Source organism: Humulus lupulus, chromosome 2, assembly GCF_963169125.1.
Source record: "Humulus lupulus chromosome 2, drHumLupu1.1, whole genome shotgun sequence".
Lineage (NCBI taxonomy): Eukaryota > Viridiplantae > Streptophyta > Magnoliopsida > Rosales > Cannabaceae > Humulus > Humulus lupulus.
This window is the reverse complement of record NC_084794.1, coordinates 93,200,918-93,207,178: the sequence shown is the minus strand read 5'-3', so window position 1 is coordinate 93,207,178 and position 6,261 is coordinate 93,200,918.

Below are 6,261 nucleotides of genomic sequence, written 5' to 3'. Positions count from 1 at the left end.
TGGGAAAAACCATTCAATGGTTCACAAGAGTTTGCAATGGCTCCACCACCATTATTTGGAAGATAATTGGTCGAAAAGTTGAATAAAGTCCAATTCAAACTAGGAAAGCACAAACAAAGCATGAGAAGAAAGAGAGGACATGAAAATGGTGAGGAGGTTCTGATTGATCCTAAGGTTTGTTGGAAGAAGAAGTCTATATTCTTTGAGCATGAATACTGGGAGCATTTGGTCCTACGTCATAACTTGGATGTCATGCATATTGAGAAAAATGTGTCTGATATCCTTATTAGTACATTGCTAAATATTCCTGGACGGGGTAAGGATGGAATTAAAGCTCAATTAGATTTAAAAGATATGGTTGTGCGTACATATTTAGCACAAAAGGTTGGTGAGATACGAACATATTTACCACCATCATGTTATACCTTGAATAAAGAAGAGAAATGAGCAATTTGTCATTGTTTGGCCAATGTGAAAGTTCCAAAAGGTTATTCCTCCAATATTTCTACATTGGTAGATATGAAGAACTTGAATTTAGTTGGGTTGAAATCCCACGATCATCATAAACTTTTAGAGCATATTCTACCAATCGCTTTTCGTTCTGTCTTACCCAAAAAGGTTCGGAATGCCATCACAAGATTTTTCTTATTCTTTAAATCTCTTTCTTGTAAATTAGTAGATGTTTCTAAGTTGGACAAACTTGAATCAGAAATCATATACACTTTGTGCTTGTTCGAGCAATTTTTTCCACCTTCTTTTTTTGATATTATGGTTCACCTAACAACTCATTTGGTGGGAGAAGTGAGATTGTGTGGACCAGTGTATTTAAGATGGATGTACCCTTTTGAAAGGTATATGAAGATTTTAAAAGGTTATGTCAAAAATAGAAGCAGGCCTGAGGGTTGCATTATTGAATCTTATATCGTTGAAGAAGCAATGGAGTTTTGTTCAGATTACTTGTCAGGTGTTTCAAGTGTTGGGGCATGTTCATCTCGAATTGAGATTGAAATTAGTAAAGGTGGAAGAGGTGGTGTTGTTTCAAAAATAAATCAAATTGATCGAGATTAAGCTTGTCGCTTAGTCTTACAAAATATTAACGATATTCAACCCCACATTGAGTAAGTACTTTTAATTCTAATTTTTTTTTGAACAATTTAACGATATAAGTAGTTAACTTTGAAAACAATAATGAAGTTTGGATCACTCTATTTTCAAGGGAGCGTTTCAATTAGATCAAAAGTTCCTATCCAACTAAGTCGAAGAATCAAAAATGGTTATAGGATGAACATTATCGTAATTTTAGCACTTGGTTAGAAAATCAGGTACAAAATTATTGTTTTATGTTTCGTGAGCCTATTTTTAAGTTAGGATGGTATTTTTATATTTTATATATCTGATTTTTTTTTTAAATTTTTGTTTGTAGGTCCTAATTGAATTGAGTAAAACACTAAATACAGTGTCGGAATCATTAAAATGGACATCACAAGGCCCTATATTTAATGTGATTAAATATCAATCTTATTATAGAAATGGTACTCAATTTAACACAATCGATCGTGATAATAGTATAAAGACACAAAATTATGTTGTTAGTATTGTCGCCAAAACTTTTCAAGTATCTAGTTCCAAAGATAAAAATCCCATAGAATGCGATATGACATTCTGTGGAGTTATCAAAGAAATTTGGGAATTATATTATATAAATGTTTGAATTTCCTTTTTTTTTATGTGATTGGGTGAAGAGTGATAACGGGGTTAAACAAGAGAACTTCGGATTTGCATTGGTTGGCTTGAATTGAATAGGGCACAAATCTGATCAATTATAATGGTGTCCCAAGCCAAGCAAGTTTTCAATGTCACCGATCCTTTAGATGCTCACTGGTCTGTTGTGTTAACAAGCTAACCAAAAGACTAACACCTAAAAGAATCTCACAACAACGATGTTTTACTCGAACAAGAAACTTTTGTGCTTGACGCACCACTTCTTGATGTTAACATTGAGGACGAAAACATTGGTTTACGTGAGGATGGTGAAGGTTTATGGTTTGAAAATTAAGTGTTACTTGACAAATTGAGTGGTTTTTACATGAAAACACTTTTAGAACAAGGTACTTTGCATTTTGTTTTGTTAACCTTTGGTGGGAAACCACGCATTACTTTGTGAGCTAACTTTTATTTTTCTTCAAATTTAGGTACACAAATATGGATCCCCCTTTATCTGATAATGATGTTAACCCATTTGGCGATGATAATGATGAGGTGGGTGATGTCCCACAAGAAGTTGAAATTTTGAAGATATATAGGGGTAAAACAGTTTGCGATGACATCATAAAGGCTAGAAGTGAGGGTTGAAAATTATTGGTTGAGTATAATCGATTGGGGATATCAATTGAAAAGGGAGCAACGAAGATGGCAAGTTGTATTGGAGTGTTGGCACATTGCCACATTCCTTTTAATATCGTTGACTGGAGGTTGGTCCCAAATGAAACTAAAGAGCTAATTTGGAAGGAAATTAATGTATGTTTTTAAAATTTATTAACTTGTATATGAGTGAACATATAGTTGTTTATTAATTGATTAATTGTTTTGTTTATTTATGTAGGAGTCATTCGATGTACAGACCACATCTAAAGCAAAAGTTTTGAGTGAAGGTGGGGACCAATGGAGAGATTGGAAGAGTTGGCTAAGAAAAAATAAAGTTGAAAAGTACAAGGAAAAAGCTCTTGAACTTCTTGCCCATCCACCAAATGCATGGGGCAACTGGATCAAACAAGACGATTGGGAATGATTCGTTGCTAAAAGATTATCTCCTCAGTGGGATGAGTTAAGAAAAAAGAAACAAGGTGCGCAGGCATAGAACAAATACAATCACCGCATAGGACGGGGTGGTTACAAATAGATAGAGCAACAACTTGAAGTAGAATTAGGCCACGAACTAATTAATTTTGATGTTGATATATGGATAAGGATAGAAATGGACAAAAAATGAGAGTCAACTGAGGATGTAGCATCAAGTATGGAGAAGATTGTGAGTATAATTTTACTTTTTTACTAACATTTTTAAATGGAAGTTTGTATTAATTATTAACTAATTTGATTTTGTGTATAGGTTGACTACAAACAAATGGTAGTAAAAGGAACTTTGGAGGTGGAAGGATCCAAAGATATCCTATCTTTGGCTTTGGGCACCCCTGGGCATTCTGGATGTGGTAGGGGGATGCCTAAAGGTGTTACCCCTACCCAATTTTTTAAGACACCAAAGCCTAAGAGAAAAAGTTAGCTCAAAGTAACTACTTCAGAAGATAGCCGCATTAATAGGCTGGAAGAGTAACTTCGACAATCTGATGAGAGGAGCCGTTGAACTAAGGAGAAGTTAAATCAATTGATGGAGCAATTTAGATCGGCACAGAGCAATATCGGTGAGTCATCACATGCATCTAGTTCTTGTGTGGGAAGAGCTTCCTTTAATGTATCACCACCACCACCACCACCACCACCACCACCACCACCACCACTAGCACCACATGTTGAACAAGTGGTTGTTACCAGTACTAGCACAACCACCACCACCACATGTTTAACCAGTGTTTACTCCTCCAAAACTATAAGTTCCACCGACTATGCATGAGGTATTATTATTACCATAATCAACGTAGTAGATATCCTTAAGATTGATAGTAGATATCCATGGGAAAAAGATTCCTAAAGAAGTTGCTCATGTAGTCGTTGAGGTAGCTCGCGAAGAGATGGCTAGGCTACAATTTCCTAATTTGAATGCAGGGATCACTTTGGTAGGTCAAGCAGTTAGGGTACCAATAGCTTGGCATAAACATCTTATTATCGACGAAAGTGAGCGGGGACAGGTAATGTCTATAAGTTATTATTGCCTAACTTATTTTATTTTGAAATTTATTTTATTTTAACTTTTCCTTGGGTCAGAAGCAGAAGAGAAAGCGAGAAGATATTGAGGCGGTGATACCTTCCACTCAACACCCACAACCCCCAAAGCTTCCGCTTGTAGAGCCATTGACACGTGAGGTAGTTTCAATCTCTCATAATGATTCGGCATCTATATCAAGCACTTTGACCTCTTCATTGAAGTTTGTATCACCATGGGATAATGACCACCACAAGAAGATTAATATCCCATCACATGTATTTAGATACAACAGGATTGCTACACTTTTCAAGGATGATGTGACACAATTTTGCAACATGGACAAAATTTAACAAACTTCGATGATATTGTATTTGAGGTATATATCCATGCCTTTTATATTTTAAAATTTAAATTATATGCATGTCTTTTATAATAAAATATGATTAATTTCTAGGTTGTTGGATGATATACTACATACCAATGGGTTGGATCATTTGTACGCATTTCTGCATCCAGGTGAAGTTAGTGTAGATCATGAGAATAAGTGTGCTCAAGCACTTAAAGATCGATTCATTCAGATGGGCGAGAAGCAGTTCCTTATTTGTCCTTGGAATAGCAAGTAAGTTTATATTGAGTTTTGAAATGTTAAGTTCATATAGTCATCTTCTAAATATTTGATTGTTTGTTTTCTAGTGAATATTGGATGTTATTCCTATTTCAACCTCACTCACATTTATTGGCATTCATGGATCCCATTAACCTTCAGTTACGCATTGAGATTAAAAATATAGTTAGGTTGAAAGTTTATATAAGTTTCATCCCTTAATGTATATTATCTTTTTAATAGTACTTGTTTGATAATTAAAATACTTTTATTATGTATAGTGCTTTCACGCTATATGACACGGAAAAGGGAAAAAGAGTTGCAAGCCTAAAGTATTATAGTCCAAAGGTTAGTAATATTCAACTTTATAAAACATAAGATTCAAATTATAAGTATACTAACAAGTATATGTAATATACGGTTATATTTGTCTATGTTAATAGTGCCGACAACAACAAAAAACCATAGAGTGTGGTTTCTACAACATGAAGTATGCTAGGGATCTCATTTCACAACAAAAAAAGAGCATATCTATCGAATAATGTAATAATTAAATGTGTTGACCTTTTAACTTTAATAAAGTTATATTTTAATTACATATATATTTGGCATCTAACTTATAATTTCAATTATTTGCAGTTCAATTCAGATTTACCACATACTGACGCTGAACTTAATAAAGTTCAAGAGGAGTAGGCGAATTCTACTGCATCTCACTAAATGATGGCATGCATGCTCAGTACCTATGTGAGGGAATTTAGTCATTTTTGGAACTTTGTATTTCTTTTATTAGAAATTGTTAGAACTAATCAAATATAGAATCAATCTAACACATTATAGGATGAGTTAATTTAGCTTTTTGATGTGCATACTTTGCTAAATATCTATTTTATGAGAAACTAGTTTTTTTGGAACTTTGCTAGATATCCATTTTATGACAAACTTTTTTGGAACTATGTATTTCTTTTATTAGAAAGTGTTAGAACTAATCAAATACAAAGTTAATGTTACCAATGTTGATTTAATTAAATTTTTTATGTGCATTCTTTTACTGCAATTGTTGCGTTGATTTTGAAACCAAGGGCATTGAAAAACATATTTGCAGTGCTCTCTAGTGTGGAAACTTTGCGACAGTTAAAAATTGTCACCATAGAGAGCCAATCACGACAACTATTAATTGTCGGTGTTGCCAGCAGCGACGATACCTAATAATTATCGGCATTGCCTACAACAGTGACACTGGTTAATTTTTAGCATAGCTACCTCTACGCCGACATAGGCAAATACGACAGTTAGTCGACTGTCGCTATTGCTCAATAGGGACAGTTAAAAACTGTCGGGAAAGCCCATTTTTGTAGTAGTGTATCTTATTTAAATTTAAATTAATATTATGTAGAATAAAAAAATGAGAATATACCTTAAATCAATATTATGTTGAATAAAAAATGATAAAATAGATAGAGTGGTTTGGTGAGAGTTTAAAGTGCCACATCAGCTCCTTGAGGCTCTCCTTTATATAAATACTAGAAAGCATAATCGTGCTTTGTGCAGTGTTTTCTAAAAATTAAAAAGTATATATTTTAAATTTTTTTAGGGAGATTTTGTGGTAGGGATTCATTTTTACCCTACTCCTATAACATACTCCTTATATGAACACGTGAAGACGTCTTGACCGTAGTTTTTTTCATGATGGTGTTCATTGTATAGTGAACATCCTACAAGTTTTCGAGAAATCCTTAATAATAAGGGTTATTTTGGCCAATTACCCATTTGACCC